A 22,525-nucleotide genomic window follows, 5' to 3' on the forward strand; every position below is an offset into this window, starting at 1 on the left:
ACATCTCAACCTCTCCCGAAGCCTGCGAGACAGGGGTCTGAGGTGTTGGATAGAGGAAGGATTTTGAACTATAGTCCGTTGGATGTTTCTGACAGCTTGTGGCATATTTGATAATTGTGGACACTCAGACCTCAGTATTAGTGCGTATGGGAATTTTATGTGCTCTACTTAAAACGTGAATTGCAAATGGGCAGGAATCCCATGTTCACACCATTCCAACAGGCACGGGCTATATAATTCTTCCTTGGCAGAGAAGAAAAAAATAAAGCCTCTCTCAGCTGTCACTTATTCTACTTTCCATCCCTTTTTCCTTGTGTCCCAGTTTGCAGGTCTGTTTTTGCAGAACCATTTTGAAAACTGACAACAACAACAAAGCATGCCAGTGACTGATATGACGAGAGAGGGTTTCCATACTGCTGCAGGCTTTGTTTGTGCCCTGACACATACAGGCACCTGTTGTGCACGAGCATTGAATCATAAGATCTCAGAGGTAGAACAGCCCTCAAAACAATAGAAGTCAGCTACATTCTGTCAGATAAGTAAGGCTGAGAAAATATGAAAGTAGATTTGGAGTCTCTTCTGTTCATCAAATATGGCTACAATTGTTGTCTAAATGACTTAAATGGCAAATGTATTTTTCATCCACAGCAGAGGCCTGGAATATAAAATACAAGTTAATTTTTTAAAAATCTCTAATAAATATCGCTAAAACTAAAAAAGGGTACTTTCAGTCATGTAGTAACTAAGGAGGCACAGGGACTTTAAAGGGCTTTGATGCTGAGATTCTAAATGCAGACTTATGGGTATCTAAGTCAAATCCCTCTTAATAACACAGCGAAGAGGACTGGTCCATATTATGCAGAATGGCTGTTTTGTTCATCTCTCCTGGCTATGCATCAATGCAGTACAATTATAATGAAACTAAACTGGAGTCTAGAAATAATTTTTAGATAACTATCCATGACCATCAGTGTCAAATCTCCTGCAAAAGTTACTCCTTGTTGTCCCAGCAGGTGCATCTAAAAGTATAAAAACTGTGAACAAGCACTAAAGATGCTAAAAAAGAAAAGCATTCAATTACCTGTGATTTAAGTAACTACAGGTTACTTAATTTTCTAAAACTATTGGATTTCTTTTCAATCTAACAGATTCTTTTTAAAAACACAAAACTAATAGAATTCAAAATGTTTGATATAAATTTTAAAAATAAACTGAGTTGCATCCAGGCATCAAATGTGGCCTCATTATTCTGACCCCATGAAAAACAGCTGTAGATTAAACTGGAATATTAAGATTGCCACCAAGAAGTCATTGTTCTTAGACATCTTGAAAAGTCTGTTTCCTTTGTGCCCTCCACTTCTGTCAGTTCTTTAATCTACCCTAGATTTTTTATTTCATTATAGGCACCCCACACTGAAAAATAACAGTGGCAATAATTTATTGAAAAATTTAGGAAGTTCAAAAGTGAAGTAAAACAGTAGATAAGAAGGGAAAGTACTGTCGCTATTCTACCTATAGGTAATTTGATTTAACCTCTGTTTTGTTTTTTTGTTTTTTTCCAGCAGAAATGGTACTAGATGCCTGGGCACAGTCCATAAAATGTCTTTAAAATTTGTGAGTAGAATCATCTGCAAATACATGCAGCCTTTCCACGAGTCCTAAAATTTGAGGTAACACAAACTGATCTTTTGCTATGACCACCTTCTTTAAATTCACTGGCAAAGGAGTGAATTGTAAATGTCTTGCGGTTAAGGAAGCCTTTTTATTATCGTTATTTTTCTTTTGGTTAAAAAAAAAAAAAATCCCACACTTCACAAAGAACTCAGGATGGGGACTTGAGCTGGAGAAAGAACATAGATTATGCCCATTATCACTTGCTTATTAAAATGGAATAACACTGAGAGCTAAGCCAAAGAAGCAAAGAACTCCCAACCACCATTGTTTGTTTTTTTTTTTCCTACAGCATTTCTAATGTTCTTACATTTCATTTTCGTGTCCTTATTTTACCTTTTGGTCATTAAAAATATTGGGCTAAACCCCACTGGTAAACCACAGTCTAGGCTTTGTGCCACTGAAAGATTTAATAGAAAGAAAATATCTTACTCATAGTAGAAAAGAAAATCGTCTTTACCCTTATTTATTCTATGGAAATACTACTAGTAAGTTGTAAAGATTTTACAACCAATGAAGAACAAATAACTGCACTAGATGAAGTTCAGAACACAAATAGTGGAAGAATACACAACCAAGGAATTAACAGTAGTTACCTCTGGGTGGAGACAATAGGTATTTTTACTTTTTATTAGTAGAAATTTCTAATTTTTCAACAAAAGGCATATATCGCTTATGTAAAAAGAATAAACAATAAAAGCCACGTTTAATTTGAAAAACACACAGCCAGACCTTAGTCCACAACAGAAGAGAATAGGGGTCCCTATTCTCTTACTCAATCCTATGGTTTTACAGGATGATCAGGATTTAGGAGAAATTTCACAAATATAATAGATCAGCTGGAAGTAAATACAGTGCAGTGCTTAAAGGCATGGGTTTTGAGGTCAGATAGACTTATTTTGGAACTGTACCTCTGCTTCTTACTCTGTGTTTAATTAGGTTTCCTAAGCTCTCTCAACTTTGGTCTTCTGCACCATACAAAGGAACTAATGATACCTACATACAGTTCAAGGTTGCTGTGAGGATTAAATGAGGAAATATAGAACAAGGACTACAACATAATTCAGGCTTAATAAATAATTTTTTAAAATGTAATAATTATAGCAATAACAACCATAACGTTCTCTAAAATGTATAGTCCGTACTGTGTATCAGGCCCTATTCTGAGTGCATTCACAGTTTACCTCATGGAATCATAACAACTTAATACGAAGTAAGTCATGCTATTTTCCCATCTTATACTTGAGGGAACCAAGATGCACAGAGACCCAAAGTCCCACGTTCATACCACCATGTTGCACAGTGTCTCTTTAAGAGTATCTTTTTTGGTAAAGGATAATAATAATTTATATTTATTGAGTTAGTCATAGGAATCATTTTGGATAATGTGTATAGTATTTTAGAAGCTCAGAAGTTTAGAAATCTTATTCTAAACTTTATGTTAATTGAAACATACCTCAAAGACTATCACTGATTAGGGGTAATAAAAAGGGAAGTTAATTGGAAAGTCTGAAGTTGTGATCGATCCCCTGGAGCATATGTTGGCTTTTTGTCTGAGAGCATTTGGGAGTGGGGTTTGTCCTAATTAAGGAAACTAAGCATCTCAGGAGCTATTCCACGGTCCCTCCCTGTGGCATGGCAGGAGACCAGCATTATTTTAACCTTAGTTCCTAAAGAAGTTTCTTTTTTCTTTTCAGAGTCCCAGAATGCTTCAACAGACTTAATAGCGGTTCCTCTTACAAGAGACATAGTGAGAAAGATCGATAATATGCCTTCCAGGAAAATCCGTTTTTCTTGAGGATAAATGAGTGTTCTGTTTTCTTTAGAATTTTCACTTTCCCTTTTCTAAGAATAAATAACCCCTCACATAATATTCTAAATCATGATCCTCAAGCTTTCTCTCTCAAATTCTTGTGAAATATTAAAGAAAACAATCCTATCATATACAAAAAACTTAAGTGAGATAGCTTTTACTGTGAATACACAGAACTAGATTATTTTTCTTGGATTGTATGAGGACTACTCTTATCCTTCATATCAAGTGGGTGCATTTATCTGCTGCTTCTCCCTATGACGCAGAACCAAATTTCAAGTTTTCTGGAAATATATATAATTTACTTACGAGGGCCTCAGGACAAATTGTATCCACATCTGAGAGCGGTATACTATTGATGATCACTTATGGCAAGAGGTTCTTTTATAAATTGCAAAACATTAATGCTTTGTTTTCATTTACTCCTCTCTCTTGGCATCTAGATGGTGATTGAATTCATAAGCTATTCCACCCTCTGGGCAAGCTTCATGCTGATTTATAAGGTGTGGAACTTTTCATCAGTTCTGTGCTTTAGGATGTTATTAATCAAAATCTAGAAGGAGATGGCTTAGACTAAGGCCAGAACTCCTAGACTCTAGTTGTAACTCTGCCACTATCAAGGTTATTAGCCTTGGATGAGTTTACATCTCTGGGCCTCAGGTTTTTCAACTGCAAAATAAAAAACAAACCGATGATTTTCCATGGGCCATTTCCAGTTCTAAAATTCTATGGTTTTTAAGAGATGTTTAGTTTTAAGTCTTTCAGTTCATAAAATGAGACAATTGGAAAGCCATCCTGACTCACCAAAGGCATGTAAACATTAAATTTTAACTATTCCGAACACAATAGTCACACATTATCAGTAATGATTATTTGTTTTTATGCATATTTCCCTAAACGTATTGCCTAGAAAAATATTGATTATCTATATAAGTGCCTAAGGGCAATACGTTATTCAGGTGGACACACATCGAACATTCTATTTATGCTGCATAAATTGTAAAAGGAAACCATTTCTTAGCCTCTGCCTTTACCAACCTTTCATTTTTAATTAATCAAGTGGTCATTCATTCAGTAAACATTCCATAAGCATTTCTTGAGCATTTATGTGTCATGTGATGTATAGCAGACATTTTTCTATTTACATTATCTATTTAATGTGCCCAGAAATTCTGAGGGGTAGAAAACTGAGTATCAGATAAGTTAAGTTTGGTTCAAAGATGAAGAGCTGATAAATGGTAGGGCCAGAATCTGGACCCAAATTTGTTGGACGTGTGCTAAATATTCTTGTTTGCCCTCCAGACCCATTCTCTATTCTTTCCACCCTGCCCCCATCCAGGAGGCTGACCTGTATGATTATATCAGTGTGCCAACAGGGAAGCTGGAAAGACATACTAGGGAAAGAAGGGAATGAGGACAGATGAGGTCTTTATGTCCTTGCCTCCTTCCCTTCCGGTTCACGTAGGGCTGGCTATGCCCCTTCCCCACACAATTCTTCCTTCCAGGTTATGACCATACTCCTTATCCTACTGGGTCGAGTCATGGTAACAGATCTAAGGTACTGCACTTCACTTACGGTCTCCTATGTTCTGCCCTTGCCTTGGGAAATTGTCCCTTTTTAAACCCTTCTCAGATCATTCTAACGTGAATGTACTATCTCGTTTTTGCTGGGATCCTAACACAGTTACCAAATCTCTTTTTACCATGCCGTGCCATTTCACAGGTTAGGATGTAACAACCGCGTGAGTTAATCAAGGATTTGAGACCAGATAGCCTCCAATAGTGGCAAGAAGAGCTAGGATTTGAAAGACACTACTGTTGTTCTGTTTCTGTATTTCTCTTTTCAATTCACACTTACAATGAAATCAGCAAAGATATAGGACTCAAGGATGACTGATACTCTGGTTTTGCCCCAACATGTTTTGTGTCAGAACAATGCAAACAAACAAATCTAACCCACAGTAGGACTGAATAACAGACCCACTATGAGCTCCAGCCATTAAAGGAAAATATCCTTGACAAGCTATCCTTTCAACTGCCCACACTTCAAGACAGGGTATAGGGTTAAGTTTGAAAGAGAATTACAATACAGGAGGGATTATGTGGCATCACAAAAGAAACACACTAACTCAATTTACATTGCCTGGAGGTTGACATTAACTCTATAATTTTTTTGTCTCAGAATCTCCTCAATCTGAAAAAATGCAGTGGGAAGAATTTCTACTGATTCTACCAAACAGGCAGAATTCAAGGACTATCGGTGTGCTTACATCCTAGCTGAGGAAGATACCTACACACCAACCTCCTTGTTTGAGTCCATTGGGAAATGAGCCAGGAAGTGCTAGAATTTCTTGGCCTGAAGGAAACAAGGGCTGATTAATCTAAATGTTGGTGCAGGAATGGAAAAGACATGCTTAAGCACTGAAAAAGTACATCCCTAGCTTGTGCATCCCTAGCTTGTGAGCTTTTGATCTGGGATTTTAAGTCTCGGTTTCTAGGACTCTGTGGAACCACTGAAATGTTTGAAAAAGCGTTTGACTAGAGAGAGACTCCGTGGCATTAACCAGAGCCTCAAAGAGGCCTAAGAACCAAAGTTAATAGGGGAAAATGGGCCATACGTCTGCTTCACTGGCTAGATCAAGGAATACAGATTAGTAGACAGGATTACTTAGATATTTCTCTGATTCCATCTACTCATCAGGCAACCCTCTAATTTTTGCTTTAATTTCCCACATAGAGGTTTGGAAAGATACATACTTTAACGTCAATTATTGCTTTGGCTAAAAATCTCTCACGGATCTGAAATAAATCCTCTAGGTCCTTTTTCTCAAAGCTTGAATTTCCCTGAGTAAGTTATTAATTGAATTTCCAGACCTACTGGACTGAAGGAGTGAACCCAGGAACAATAAAAACAGCAAAATGAACCTCTGATGTCTTTGAGACCTGTTCTGACCACGAACCGTGACCCTACAACCACAGAGCCTCTCACCACCACAGGATGAACCTGGAGTTTTAATATGTCAACAATGACTCTCAAAGAAGCTCACATATTCTGGTACATTTTTCCTTATACATTTATTACTGTTTTCTCACCGGGAAACCAGCAACGAGAGATTTAGTGACTATAAACTTTTATTCACCTGAAAAACAGAGGTCCTGAGGAATAACGTTTGTTTAGAACGAACAAGGTACTAACTGCTCCTTTCTATCTAGATCAGTGGACTTCATGTTTTGTGCTATGTGGTAGGATGTAATGATGTATTTGGTCAGCTTTGTCCCCAAAGAGGTATTGATGTGATTTTTAAGAAGTTATATTCTTCTATTATTATGTTCATGTAAAAGAATTCTCTCTTCAAAGGAAACGTTCTAGAAAGAAATCCATTCCAGTGCTGTGATTAATGTCCTTCACCAAATGCAGGAAAGAGAGTTAAGGCTGTAACTCCAATTCTCTTATGCATTCTGGAAAAGATTTCCTATCTCTAGCTCCTATCACAAGATGCTCAGGAGAGCTGCCTTTTAGCACCATTAACACCCAAAAAGGGTACTCTTTCCACAGTCCCCTCTACAGGCCCCAAACTCTCTCAAACTCATCACCCATGACTTCCAAGGCATTAGTCACTTATTGATCTTTATCATCCTTGAGCTGCCTCTACCAAACATTTCTATCTCCTCGGTCACTGTTTAACTGCTGAAATTATTCTCTCTCGGCTCTTCATATCTCTCTGCTCCTTCTCTCTCATCTCCATCACTGACTGCTCAGTGCCTCAGCCCTCCTCTTAAATGTTGTGTTCTCCAAGGTTCCACCCTGGATAATTTTCTCACGGAGAAATCTCTTTCAGCACTTCTATGTGGCAACACGTCAGTATCTTCACACCAGGCCGCTCAGCTGAATACCTAGATCCAGGGCACCTAAATACCAGCCAGTCACCCCTGTGCAGTTCCTTCAGACTTACCTGCCCAAGATGCAATTCATTCTCCTCCTCCCTTTCCCCCTGGTCAAACTTGTTCCTTCTTCCGTAATCCTTCTTTAGCTTCATAGTGACACCACCTACCCAGGCATTCAAGTCAGAGGTGACTAAGTCTCTCTTGAGACCTTTATGCAACTAATAATATTTGAGCTTCACCCATGAACAAATAGAAACGTACCAGTTTGAAAAGAGTGTGAAAGAATTCCAAGAGTGAAACAAGATTTTCAAAATGTCATTGAGTTGGGCGTTTTTCTTTATGTATTCTTTAATATAAAGTTCATTTTAAGAAATAAAGGGCAAAGGTGGGGGGAAAGTCACTGAGTCATGAAACAGCATGACGTGCTGTTGAGAGGCTGATAAGAAACCATAGTTGGCTGGATTATAGAGAATACAGTAGAAGTTGGCAGGAGATGAAATAGAAGTAAATCGGGATCAGACTGTAAAGGATCTTGTGTATCAAGCTAAGGCTCTGTATTTTATTCTATAAGCAATAGGAGGTCTCCTCTGATCCTCAGAGAACTATCTTTTTTAGCAACACCTTGTAGCTTTCACGTCGCCTCTGGTGGCTTCCAAATTTTCATCAGATCTGTCCTGAGCCATTCTTGGGAAACTTATAACTCTCAAAGAATCATTCAGTATTTGTTACTCAAGGTTCATGGGAGCTACAATGGCATAGTACCTTATAATCTTACAATCTTCTAAATAAGAACACTGTAGTGAACATTTATTGTGTTCGATAACTATCAACCATTTCCCCATCTTTTGGAAACACAGACTCAGCTTTCCTTTGAGGATCATCTCTCTTCCACTGAAGTCTCTGTGCTTCAAGTGGAGGTGACTCTTCGTCCAGCTTCTGCACCCTTCCCCCCCACCAACTGGGCCATTGCATCACTCTAGCCACGGTAACTCTTCAAGGATAACACATGACTCAACTAAAATGATAGTCCAGATATTTTGTTTGAACTATTTTGGGAGATACTATCTTTTCTATTGAATTTGGGCTTGGGAAGATGTTAAGAGTAGAGCCAACTGGAAACCAGCTTACCCCTACCAAGAACCTAAAGATGAAGTCAACATGGAGTTTTTAAAAAAAGCAAGAGATTTTCATAGCTGCGTGTTGAGTGCTGAGGGAGGTACACTGTAGTAAATGCATGACCCCTACCTTCAATAAGCTTGAAATATATCTGAGAAAACAATAATAAGTATAAGAATAATACTCAAGTGAAAGAAAGAAACTGGAAAACTACCATCTCCTATTTATACTACAAGGAGTCAAGAAAGTAAGACCAGAGTATTTGTCTCTGTTCTACTGGGAGAAAAGCTGCCCAAACTGGAGAAAGGGAGTTTGAAGGAGCATAAATTAGGCATTTAGGCTTTCATTTGTCTCTCAATTTTTTTACTTATCTCTCCCCATCAGCTCACCTTCTTAAATATTAACGGGTAAAAATATTCTTACCCTTCACTCTGCCCTGGCTTTATTGTGAATTGTCTTATAACCATGTTCTTCTGTAGAAAAGGAGAAATGTTGGCATACTAATTTTAAAACAGATTGACAGGCAACAGAAAGTTAGACAGAGAAATGCTCACATGATCAGAGTGCTATCCAGGGACGGTGATGGAAGAAAGATGCTTAAGAAAACTGAAAAAGCAGGAGACAGGCTGACTGGGTGAGACTGAAGAATAGAGATAGACCTGGAGGGAACTGGAGAAGACCAGACTGAAAAACACCAGAACGTAAAATTATCCAGGTATACAGAGAGCACCTAGAGGAGAGATATTATTTATATTTTTTTATAATGCTGAGTGGAATCTAAACAATGGGGAGAAATATAAAGTGGAAGTTCCAAAGAGAATTGTTTTGAACTGAACCTAAGTGTAGACCTGAGACCAAAGCACAGAGCTGAAGATCAGAGGACCGTAACTGCCTCCTTCTGTAAAAGCCCCAGCCCTGTTTCTATCTGGCTCGGGCTGTATCTAGTAATGAGGCCATCTGCTCATAATGTTTGCTCCATGTGTGGCTTATGCCCAAAAATCTACACGCCTTCCAGCAAAGTCATTTTTACACTGTACTTGACAGACAGAGCATGTGTTTGTGTTAAAAACACTGCAGGAAATGGGTACTAGGAGGATTCAGAAAAGCCTTGACCTTGGAAGAAGACAGCCATGAACTCTAAGGAGGTAATATTAAAAAGCCAAGGGCAGTGGAATGTGGAAGAATCTACTAGAAGCAATTCCTCAGACCCATATCACGCCATGGTAGGCAAGAACATCTGTTTGGAGTTGCTTTGGGGGAAGACAAAGCACGATGGCCTCATTCTTTGCTTTTTAAATAACTTTATTTTCTTCAGTATTTAGCTAAAACAAGTACCTCAAAAATGACTTTTGAAAATCTTAGTGGGAACACCATTGCCAAATGGATAAAGCCCAAATTACTTAACGTGATCCTTTACAACCTGACCCCAAACTACTTTGCCATCAACACTATCTCAGGCCATTTACTACCATACATACACAAACTTTTAACAATCCACAAATGTGGCACACCCTTTAATGACTCCACACCACTGCAAGTGTAGTTTGTGCTGCCCAGATATAATTTTCACTCTTTCCAAAATGAAGCAAGGAAAAGTAAATCTGCCCAAGATCAGACAAACGTTGAGTGTTTGACATGATAATAAGACACTAGAGATGACACACACAAAAAAAATCATCAAAAGGAATAGTTATAAAGTTTGAATGGAAATGCTTAGGCAGGAGATCATATGCCATGGTTCCTACATGGTATTTCCTATGTCGAGAGAACTGAACTTTGGCATGATGATATCAGCCTATGTGAAGGGATATTTTAAGAAATACCCCAATGGAATGTGTCCTTCATCATGTTTAGTCTGAGCATCTTACAAAGGACATTATCTGTCACATTAGTCAAGGTTCTACTGACAGGGATCGTTCACAGAAAGTTCTTTCTGGTGTTCAGCATCAGAAACACTTGCTCTTCATCTGGAAAGCTGAATTGATTTTGCCCTACAGAAACTGAGGCCCTCGTGAGTAGCAAAAGTTAGATCTCTGCACTAGCAACTAGAAAAATTAGAAGCAAATTTGGGGCCCATCCTCTGTGAGTATAAGGGACTCTATGGCAGGAATCAACAAACTTTTTATAAAGGGCCAGATAGTAAATACTTCCATCTCTGCAGGCCATACTGACTGTATCATAACTAGTCAACTCTGCCATTGTAGTGTGAAACCAGCCATAGACAATGAACACAGGAGTGGGTGTGACTGTATGCCAATAAAACTTTATTTACAACAACAGACATTGGGCTGAGTTTAGCCACCGGCTGTAGTCTGTTGACCCTGCTCTATGGCATGTTTTTGTAACAAAGTCTTAATCATGATTCTGCTTAATTCCTTTAACTCACTTTTCTCCTTGTTCTTTCTTACTGTCTTATATTCATGTTACATGGCTATGGTTATGTAACTGTGCTGCCTTTCTGGTATTTTCTGAAACCAAATGAGTAATAAATACTTAAATAAAAATTTTAAAATTAACTGGTTATAGGCTTGCTTTGTGGTTATATTCAAGTAAGAAAGGACATTTGCCAAAGTTAATAGGGCAATGAAACATGTCAGATGGAATGAATTATACTAAGAAATCAAAAAATTAGACAGTAAGATTTTATTTTTAATTTTTTCCTCTGGGTATACCTCTAAGGAAAAAAGGCAGAGAAGGAGGTCAAAAGAGAGGTCATGACTAGGTAAGAAAGTAGGGAAGTTTGGTCTACTGGAGGTTGACAGGAGATCATTTTTCTTCTGAGCCCTTATTTCTCAGGTAGTGATATTTATAGCTGACTTTTACCAGAGTTTTTTTATATTTCACGAAATCCACTTATAATCGTGCTGTGTTCCACATGTTTACTCCCACTGTGTTACTGTTCACACGTCTCTGTCCTAAACCCCTTAAAATTCATTCACTTAATACATATTAAATATTAATAAACACTAATATTATTATATACCGGGTACTATTCCGAAAGCATGCATATAACTGTGAAGAAAAGAGACAAGGTCCCGACCCTTATGGCATTTGTTTCCAAACAGAGAGAAACAATGAAGAAATAAACAAATAAATAAATCTGGTGGGAAAAGGGGATATTGAGTGATAACAAAGGCAGAGGAAAGAGAGTGATTGAGCTGCTATTTTATATTGGGGTAGATACCTGAATGAAGCATTGGAGCAAGCCAAGAAGGTACCTGAGGGAAGAGAATCCTAAGGGAGGGAACAGAAAGTGCAAAGTTGAAAGGCTCTGAGGTAGAAGGAAACCAGAGTGGCTGGAGTAGAGTGAGGGAGGCGCAGGGTAGTATCCAGTGAAGTCAGAGAGGGAATACAGGAGTAGATTTCACAGGGGCTCAAAAGCCCCTGTTAGGAATTTGGGTTTTAGTCTGTGGGTTATGGAAAAACCAATGGAAGTTTTTGACCAGAGGAATAACATGATCTGATTTATATTTCAGAGGGAGTAAAACCAAGCAGGACCTCGTGGGGCTCCTCGGCATGGGAAGCCTCCATGACCTCCCCTGAGACCCACAGGGCAGATTCAAACAGTTGCTAAACAGGGAAGGGAGGGGACACAGAGACAGAGGAGGAGCAGCCAAGAAACGACAGTGCAGCCTCGGGGCAGGGTCCTGGTTCTGCCTTAAGGGACACACATAACAATATCTTTGAGCTCTTTATAGAGATGTCAGCATTCTTCATTCCAGAGAAGACCACCTGAGGCCAGATTAAAGGAACCAGAGAAGCACTTCAAGAGATTACCTGAGACTAGATTAAAGGACCCTGTGCACACCCTGATCTTATCAGCAACCCCACCCTTGAACCACTGCTATAAAAACTTCTCAGTGATTCCTCCCAGGTCGGGACACACAGTGTTTCAGGGCATGAGCCCACTGGGTCCCCCTTTGCCTAGCAAAGCAATAAAGCTATTCTTTTCTACTTCACCCAAGACTCTGTCCCCAAGATTCGATTCGGCACCTGTGCACAGAGGCCGAGCTTTCGGCATCAGGCTTTCAGCATAAGTGCTATGTAGAGAGTGTATAGTAGGGCCAAAGGTGAAAACAGAAAGAGTGATTAAGAGACTTGAAGTTATCCAGGCAAAAGAGAATGGTGCCTGGATTAGTGTGACAGTAGAAGAGGTCATTTTTATTTATCTGAAAGAAGTGTTCTGACAGAGTTTGCTGACTCATTGGATGTGGGCATATGCAAAAAAGAAAGGAGTAAAAAAAAAATGACTGAGGTTTTTGATCAAGGAAAATGTGGGAATGAATTTTCCACTTATCGAGATACAGAATACTAGGAAGTAACAGGGCTGGGAAGAAAACTCATGTATCTATTTTAAACTTATTAAGTGTGAGGTGGCTAATCAGACATCCAAGTAGGGATGTTCGCTATACGGTTGGTTATCTGAGTCCAGGGTTCAGAGGAAAGGTATGCATTAGAAATATAAATTTGGGCATGGTCAACATATAGATGATATTCAAAGCCATAGGCTGGGGGAGGTCATCATGGGAGTGAGTGCAGTTAGAGATATATGGTTAGAGTGTAGTCTGAAAACTAAACTTTGGGGTCCTCCAAATTTAAGAAGCTCAAGATGAATATGAGGAACTTAATAAGGGAGAATAAAAGACAGTAACCAGTGAAGTAGGAGGAAAATGGGGAAGAGTAGACTTCTAGAAATCTAGTGTAAAAAATGTTCCAAAAAATGAAGGCATAATCACCTGTGTCGAGTGAAGCTGATAAGTCAAGGAAGATAAGAACTGAGAGGTGACCTTTGATTTTGGCAATATAAAGCCCACTGATCTATTTCATTAGAGTGGTGAGGGATAAAAGCTTGTTTGAAGTCGATTCAAGGATGGGAAAAGATAAATTGGAGATAATGGGCATGGAAAATTTTTCTTGAAGTTCCGCTTCTCAAAAGGGAAGCAGAGAAATAGACAGTAGCTAGAAGGGGACAAAATCCATAGAACTCAATATAAAGACAGGTTATATACAGTAAATACAAAGGTAGGTCATGCAGGAAAAACTGTTCGCCATCCTTTGTGCTCAACCTCCCCTTTTTTAGTTCTTTTCTCTCTCTCTCTTTCTCTCCAGGATACAAATCCTACCCTCTTCGAAACCTGCCTGGATATCCACGGTCCTGAACAGCCTCTCTATGCTTTGCTGTATCAAAGCTCTCAGGAACAGAAAGATGAATCCATTCTCCTAAGTGGCATGGGTCTTAATAGGACTACATGTGTCTGCACTGGCAGATGCTTTGAATTTCTTACACTATCAGTAATCCTCAACTAAAATGATGGATTCAAAATAGATGATATCTAAACTCATCACAGGTCTGCCACCATCTCTACCTTCCCCTTCAACCCCATTGTAAAATGCTATGATACAACGACTGAAATCACTAATTTGGAAACCAGACAAAAGATGAAAAGGCATTTGGGATACCAGATATTCTTTTCTTATACTATTGTAACATGTGCGGGTTTATTCTGAAAAGTGCATCAGTATTAGAAGCAACCAAGGTGTCCTTCAGTGAATGGATGAATAAACGATGGTGCACCCAGACCATGGAACATTAGTCAGCATGCAAAATAAAGGCGCTTTTATGCCATGCAAAGACATGGAGAAACTTTAAATTCATATTATTAAGGGAAACAAGTCAATCTGAAAGGCCATATACTATATGATTCCAACAATGTGACATTCTGAAAAAGGCAAAATTATGGAGACAATAAAAAGATCAGTAGTTTCCGGGAGTGAGGTCAAGGGAGAGAGCAACAGGCAGAGCACAGAGGATTTCTGGGACAGTGAAAATACTCTGTATGACATTATTATAATGGATATGTCATTATACATGTGTCCAAAGCCACAGAATGTAAAACACCAAAAGTGAACCCTAAGGTAAACTGTGGTCACTGTAGGTTTATCTTTGGTAAAAATGTACCACTCTGGCGAGTGATATTGATAATGGGGGAGGCTATGCATGGGTGGGGGCAGGGGACATACGAGAAATCCCTGTACCCACCTCTCAATTTTGTTCTAAATCTAAAACTGCTGTTAAAAAGATAAAAGTCTTTAAAAAATAAAAGGACATCAATAATGAGTGACCCAAGAGAATTGATGTTGACCTTAACTTTTTAACTTCACGTGTATTTTTCTACTAAATGTTTCCGGCTTTTTTTTACATGTAGCCATTGTGCTAAGCACTGTGGGGAGAACAGAGGAGAAAACAAAGAATGAATGAGACAACTGTATCTAAATTTAAAAGAGATTATTCTACTTTCCTTTATCCATGATTTTAGTTAACTACTTCTGTATTGGTATAGGCATGGTAACAAAGAATAGGGAAATTCTCCACGGCTACTTCTGTATTGGTATAGGCATGGTAACAAAGAATAGGTCTTCAGAGGTAAAGTTGAAATATTTTTTAACTACTGCTATTCTACCTGATTTTGTGGTAATATTTGAACTTGTATAGTGGTGTTTAAACATCAAATCTAATAAATGCTAAATAATTCAGAGGAAAATAAAGTAGACTACGCCTCTGTAATAGCCGTCAATTGACAATAGGCAGGTTCTCCTATGGTCATATTAGCACCTTAAAATGAAGCAAAATACTGAAAGTACACTACACTATACTAACATCAAAACATAGCCACTGTTTATATTTTTAAGTAGCAGGCTTTCTATGATACAAAAAAAAAAAAAATCCCAGCAGAGTTATTTGCAAGTTTTTAACGTGAGCTTTTATTACCTTCTACTGTTGATTATGGTACTATCTCTATTATATTTTTATATTTGAAAATCAAGACACTTTATATGCCTGATTTGAATTAGGTAAATGAAATGCAAGCTCACCCAAGGCCCTCTTCCCCAGTCAGAACTGGAGTGCTCCAGTGTAGATTAAAATGTGAGAAAACATGGTAAATGAAAAACCCTTGATGAAGGAAGTAGAATTTAATCACAGTTTTACAGCAAAGGCCTACTTCAAATAGGAATGTACGTCTTAACTATTTTTAAAAATTAATAGGATATACAGAGAAAAACGAAGCATTGAGTAAGCTCTGCTTAACTTTGTGTCTGAACATATTTGCCCTTTCAGAGAAAGACTGGAAATAAAAATGGGAAAGCTAATACAAAATATTTCATAAGAGACAAAATGATTTCAAAGTAGACAGTTTAAGAACTCCCTCACTCTCAATCGGCCAGTATTTACTGAGTGATTAGGAACTCAGGCCTCCTAGGAGGCCCCTAAGAGCATAAGGAAGAATCCTACCTTCAAGGACCTTACAGTCTAATCCAGATGACAAGTTTCCTATCCAGTGTGCTACTTACAAATAATAGACATTGTGATGAAATGACATTCATTACATCACTTTTTTGCTCGGCATCTTTCAGCAACTATTTTCTATCACACCAAATCCAGGTGTATTTTCTGGTCCATTTAAGATCTTACTGTTCTCCTACGTTTACCTCACAACCCTGATTGATTTTAGTGCTACTTTCTTAATGAAGCAAATCTTTTTAGTTCTACATGCACGCACACACACACGATGCTTGCCCCCTGACCCCCTGACTGTCTTGGGTGGAAGATGCTGAGCAGTGGAGATGGTAAGAGATCTGTAGGTATGAGTGAGGTCTAAGAAACAACCACCCCAATGTAGCTGACAGAAAACACGGACCAGACCCCTAAGCCATGACTAGCAACAGACAACGGGAAGACTGGAACAGGTAGCCTTAGAAGGGATAAAGCCTGTTAAGGTGTCCACTACAAGCTCATGCTAGGGAAGGAGCCATGAAGGTTACCTATTTTCAATGGGGAACACTGCCTCTCCCACTGCCATCCCTCTAGACAACTAGTTCTCATTTCCCTGCCTTTGCACGTGATGCCCAGAACTCACCACCTCCAGGAAACTCCCCAACTCCACTCTGATGTTCCACTATGTGCCTTGCACGTATATCTATTTCAAGGTGTACGTGTCTGCCTGACAATGAGACTGTAGGCAATCGGAGGGCAATACACTGCCCTACATAAAATTTTCACATTTGCTCCAACATACAGGAACAGATGGTGCTGAAAGAATGCCTGTTGAATGTATGAATTACAGACATTTTAGCCCCCAACACCGATGTTATCATTGTTAAGAATGTGAATTGCATGGATAATAGTTATTTACTTTACTTCTTTTGATGATGAGATATGTATTGCATTTTCTTACAGCATAACATCATTGATGTTTTATAAAGTTGAATGAAGTTCCTCCTTGTTGTGCAGCCCCTTAATGCATATTAGAGTGAAGAGCATTAGTCACTTTCCCTGGCCAGTAGTATTAAATAAAAGGGCTGAACAATTCATATTTTGTGAGTAACTGCTTCTTGGCTATTTGTCCGGTTTGATCATGGTGATGGTAATTTATAATGTGAGAAAGTTCTTTACAAAGCACTTTGAAAGAGAAAAACTCTTTCCTGGTCTTACATATTGTACATGTCCTGATTTTACATGCATTGTAAGATATTAATAGCATAATAGCACATTCAAATATAGCTTTCAAGGAATTTTTCCTTAATGAAATTTTAATTTGTTAATTCCAAATCCACAAGAATTGGGTGATTTTACTGGTAATAAAAGCATGGGTTGAATTGTGACTTTATTTGGAAATCTCATTCTTCATGGTCAGATTATATTTGTCTTCAAATTTCCTAAAATCATCCACTCTACCATGGATATGTAAAATGCTGTACAAACAATCCCTTGTCATTTTCAAAGCCAGTCACTGCGCTGTCCTCCAAGAGAAAAAAAAAATGTAAACTTAGGTTAAGATACTTTATGCCATTCAGAAGTAAAAGAATGTTAATTTCAAAATATCCCACAGTGCAGATTTTTTATTAGGTCAGGTACATGTTTTTACCTATAAATCATCCTAAAGTAATAAGCTTTTACTGCACAGTTAAATGTCATTTCAGTTTAAGTTTTTCGGGGGTTTTTGTTGTTGTTGGTTTGTTTTGGTTTTCTACTTTACTTTCAGTAGGTGCATTATTTCCAGTGGCTTTTTCAAAATCCAGTTTTTTGCTACCAGAGTTGTAGTCTCTAAGTCCTTTAGAAATCCCCTAATTGTTTACTCTTCAATGCATTTTTTATATAGAAATAGGCAAACTTTAGTTTTTCTCCCATCTTTACCTCATGTAGCTAGAAATTAAGTGATAATGATGATGGCCATTTTGCTTTTGCTTTCTCTTTTCCATTTGAAACCCCAAAATAGATGAGTTTTAATTTTATGTTTTTCCTAATCTGGACAAGTTCAAAATACATCATTTTTTTTCCACTGTTTTTATTATATGGTACTGCCATCTATGGGTCCTACTCATAGAATAATTTTGGTTTGGGGTTTAAAAAAAGTTAGGATTTGGAACCTAAAAGACCATCTAGCCCTCATCTTTCATTTATGGATAAGAAATTTAAGACCCTAAGTGGCTAAATAACTATAATATAGGAAAATGGCTAGTTGCCAATAAAGGGTGAATTATCACCTATACTTAATATTTTATACCTATACAAGTGATTTTAAATTTATATTGTTTTTGCCTCTTGTACAACTTGAACAAGCAAAAATACTTCTCAATCCTAACATTTGAAGATGGATTGTTTTTATAAGTGAGGTAAATACAAGCTATTTTAAATATATAAACATCTAACCACCTAATCATCCTTATTTTAATTAATTTGTGTATTTGTTTTGAGGATTTTTTTAAAGAACAAGGCAAAACCTCTGTATTTAAGGAAGTTTTAAAATTCACTATGTTAAGGAGATATTTGCATACAAAATTTAGGTGTTATTTAGAGGTCTAAGGAATAAGATTCAATGTAATTTTAAATTTCTTTGTAGTAATCGCCAAAGACAAGGGGATTGAGGGAACAAAAACAAAAGTGGTACTTTTATTTCTGACAGTAACTGCAAAAATATTTTGAAAGTTTAATAACAAGAAAATCCAGTGGGAAATTCACAAATTTTATATTTCTTCCAAAAAAGTTCAAAGTTAATAAAACACACTGGAGTATAATGATTTTTTAATCTTTGTTTTTTTGGTGTTCAGTTTAACATGCCAACATTTTATTAATAATTTTTGCAACAATACACATAAATGAGATGGGTCTCTGGTTTTCTTTTTATTCAGGCTTGGAAAGTTTTGGAGTCAAGGTTATGCTTAAAATGAATTGGGAAACTTTTATCTTTTTCTATGCTTCACACAGTTTAAATTGGAAGTGTACATAATGTTATTCCAAAGCCTGCCCTCATTTTAGGTCATCATGCTGGTTTTTCCTTCACTGGCTTCTCAGGATTTCTGGAAATTGTTAGTATACCCTGAAAATGTTTCAGGTTCTATGCAAGATGTTTTTGTTTTGTTTTGTTATACAACTTTACTGAAGTATAACTGATACACAAAATGCTACATTTAATGTATACAATTTGATAAGTTTAGACATATGCATATACCCATGATATCACCATTATAAAATTAATAAACATATCCATCACCTCCAAAATTTTATTTGCATCGCTTTGGGTTTTTTCATTTTGTTTTCATTTTTTTCTTTTTTCTATGGTAAGAACACTTAGCATGAGATCTACCCTCTTAACAAATTTTTAAGTGCACATTCACTTCTTTTTCAGACATCAAAACCATTTTAGTATTTCCCAATTGTATTAACGTGGTGTGATGACTCTGAGATATTAGCATTTCCAAAAATTATATCATTTAATCACTATTTATAACAAACACTAGAAGTTACAGTGTATATCTTAGAAACTGAAATTGAGAGTGGATCAGCCCTCACTCTCCCACCCACCTACTGATTCTCCCTGACCTATTTTTGAATAACTCTCTGAGTTCACTGTGAAACAACACAACAATGTGGTAGGTAACTTTGCCTTCTAAGGAGATTCACAGTTATTTTAATGATCTTTTGCAGGACGCAGAGATAATTTATTTCAAGAAATTTCTTTGCTGTATAGGCTAAGCCTAAACATCCAAAAGAGAAATTAACTTGTGGAAAGAATGGATTTTACCCCACTGCCCCAAAAAAGGATTATAATGAATGTCCATTGTAAATAGGAAAATAAATCATTTCTCAATTATTCCTGTGTAAACTGTGCTTGTTCTCATTTAAAATTACTCTATAAACAAGGTAGAAAATAATATAAAACGGTTTCAAATGTAACCATATTCTATGAGCACTAAATAAAGGTTTAATGACAAAAAAATTAACATTTACAGTGCTAGAGAGTCTGCCTCCTCAGTTCAAGCTCTTAAATTATTACTTTTATTAATTTATTAATTTACTATATACAGAGCTCTGAGCTAGATGCTACAGGAATTACAATGAGTAATACCCACTTGTGGTCCCTCCCAAAACAGTAGTCTCATTGAAGGAATAATTTTAGAAATCACTGGAACACAAAGCAAATCTCTGCACTAGAGAGATGCAAACCAAGTGCTATTGAACAAAGTTCTTAGAAGGAATCTTCTGGTTGAGATTGAACTTTAAAAGTACATGTAGCGAAGATGGTGGAAGAGTAAGACGTGGAGATCACCTTCCTCCCCACAAATACATCAGAAATACATCTACATGTGGAATAACTCCTAAAGAACATCTACTGAACGCTGGCAGAAGACCTCAGACCTCCCAAAAGGCAAGAAACTCCCCATGTACCTGGGTAGGGCAAAAGAAAAAAGAAAAACAGAGACAAAAGAATAGGGACAGGACCTGCTCCAGTGGGAGGGAGCTGTGAAGGAGGAAAGGTTTCCAAACACTAGGAAGCCCCTTCGCAGGAGGAGACTGCAGGTGGCGGAGGGGGGAAGCTTCGGAGCCATGGAGGAGAGCGCAGCCACAGGGGTGCAGAGGGCAAAGCTCAGAGATTCCCGCACAGAGGATTGGTGCCGACCAGCCGAGAGGCTTGTCTGCTCCCCCGCCGGGGCAGGCGGGGCTGGGAGCTGAGGCTTGGGCTTCGGTCGGAGCGCAGGGAGAGGACTGGCGGAGTGAACACGGCCTGAAGGGGTTAGTGCACCATGGCTAGCCGGGAGGGAGTCTGGGAAAAAGTCTCTTGCCTCTTTGGCAGGTCCAGACTTTTTCTTCCCTCTTTGTTCCCTGCTGCGCGAGAAGAGGGGATTAAGAGCGCTGCTTAAAGGAGCTCCAGAGACAGGCACGAGCCGCGGCTAACAGCACGGACCCCAGAGACGTGCATGAGACGCTAAGGCTGCTGCTGCCGCCACCAAGAAGCCTGTGTGCGCGCACAGGTCACTATCCCCACCTCCCCTCCTGGGAGCCTGTGCCGCCTGCCACTGCCAGGGTCCCATGTCCAGGGACAACTTCCCCTAGAGAACGCACGGCGCGCCTCAGGCTGGTGCAACGTCACAGTGGCCTCTGCCGCCGCAGGCTCGCCCCGCACTTCGTACCCCTCCCTCCCCGCAGCCTGAGTGAGCCAGAGCCCCCGAATCAGCGGCTCCTTTAACCCCGTCCTGGGTGAGCGGGAACAGACACCCTCAGGTGACCTACACGCAGAGGCGGAGCCAAATCCAAAGCTGAGACCCGGTAGCTGTGCGAACAAAAAAGAGAAAAGGAAATCTCTCCCAGCAGCCTCAGGAGAAGACGATTAAAGCTCCACAATCAACTTGATGTACCCTGCACCTGTGGAATACAGGAGTAGACAACGATTCATCCCAAATTGAGGAGGTGGACTTTGGGAGCAACGATATATATATTTTTTCCTTTTTCTCTTTTTGTGAGTGTGTATGTCTATGCTTCAGTGTGTGATTTTGTCTGTAGAGCTTTGCTTTTATCAGTCGTCCTAGGGTTCTGTCTGTCCTTTTTCTTGGTTGCTTTTTGTTTTTCTTTTAGTATAGTTTTTAGCACTTGTTAGCACTGGTGGATTTGTTTTTTGGCTTGGATAATCTATTCTTTCTTTTTATTACTTTAAAAATTTTTTTAATAATTATTTTTTATTTTTCATTATAATTATTTTATTTTACTTTATTTTATCTTCTCCTTTCTTTCATTCTTTTCTTTTCTCCCTTTTATTCTGAGCCGTGTGGAGGACAGGCTCTTGGTGCTCCAGCCAGCTGTCAGGGCTGTGCTTCTGAGGTGGGAGAGCCAAGTTCAGGACATTGGTCCACCAGAGACCTCCCAGCTCCATGTAATATCAAACGAAACGGTGAATATTCTCCCAGAGATCTCAATCTCAATGCCAAGACCCAGGTCCACTCAACAACCAGCAAGCTACAGTGCTGGACACCCTATGCCAAACAACTAGCAAGACAGGGACACAACCCCATCCATTAGCAGAGAGGCTGCCTAAAATCATAATAAGGCCACACACACCCCAAAACACACCACCAGAAGTGGACCTGCCCACCAGAAAGACAAGATCCAACCTCATCCACCAGAACACAGGCACTAGTCCCCTCCACCAGGAAGTCTACACAGCCCACTGAAGCAAACTTAGCCACTGGGGACACACACCAAAAACAAAAAGAACTACGAACCTGCAGCCTGTGAAAAGGAGAACCCAAACACAGTAAGTTAAGCAAAATACAAAGACAGAGAAACACACAGCAGATGAAGGAGCAAGGCAAAAACCCACCAGACCTAACAAATGAAAAGGAAATAGGCAGGCTACCTGAAAAAGAATTCAGAATAATGATAGTAAAGATTATCCAAAATCTTGGATATAGAATGGAGAAAATACAAGAAATGTTTAACAAGGACCTAGAAGAACTAAAGGGCAAACAAACAGTGATGAGCAACACAATAAATAAAATTAAAAATTCTCTAGAAGGTATCAATAGCAGAGTAACTGAGGCAGAAGAAGGGATAACTGACCTGGAAGATAAAATAGTGGAAATACCTACTGCAGGGCAGAATAAAGAGAAAAGGATGAACAGAATTGAGGACAGTCTCAGAGACCTCTGAGACAACATTAAATGCACCAAGACTCGAATTATACGGGTCCCAGAAGAGAAAAAGAAAGG

Source organism: Neophocaena asiaeorientalis, unplaced genomic scaffold (assembly GCF_003031525.2).
Source record: "Neophocaena asiaeorientalis asiaeorientalis breed wild unplaced genomic scaffold, Neophocaena_asiaeorientalis_V1.1 scaffold171, whole genome shotgun sequence".
Lineage (NCBI taxonomy): Eukaryota > Metazoa > Chordata > Mammalia > Artiodactyla > Phocoenidae > Neophocaena > Neophocaena asiaeorientalis.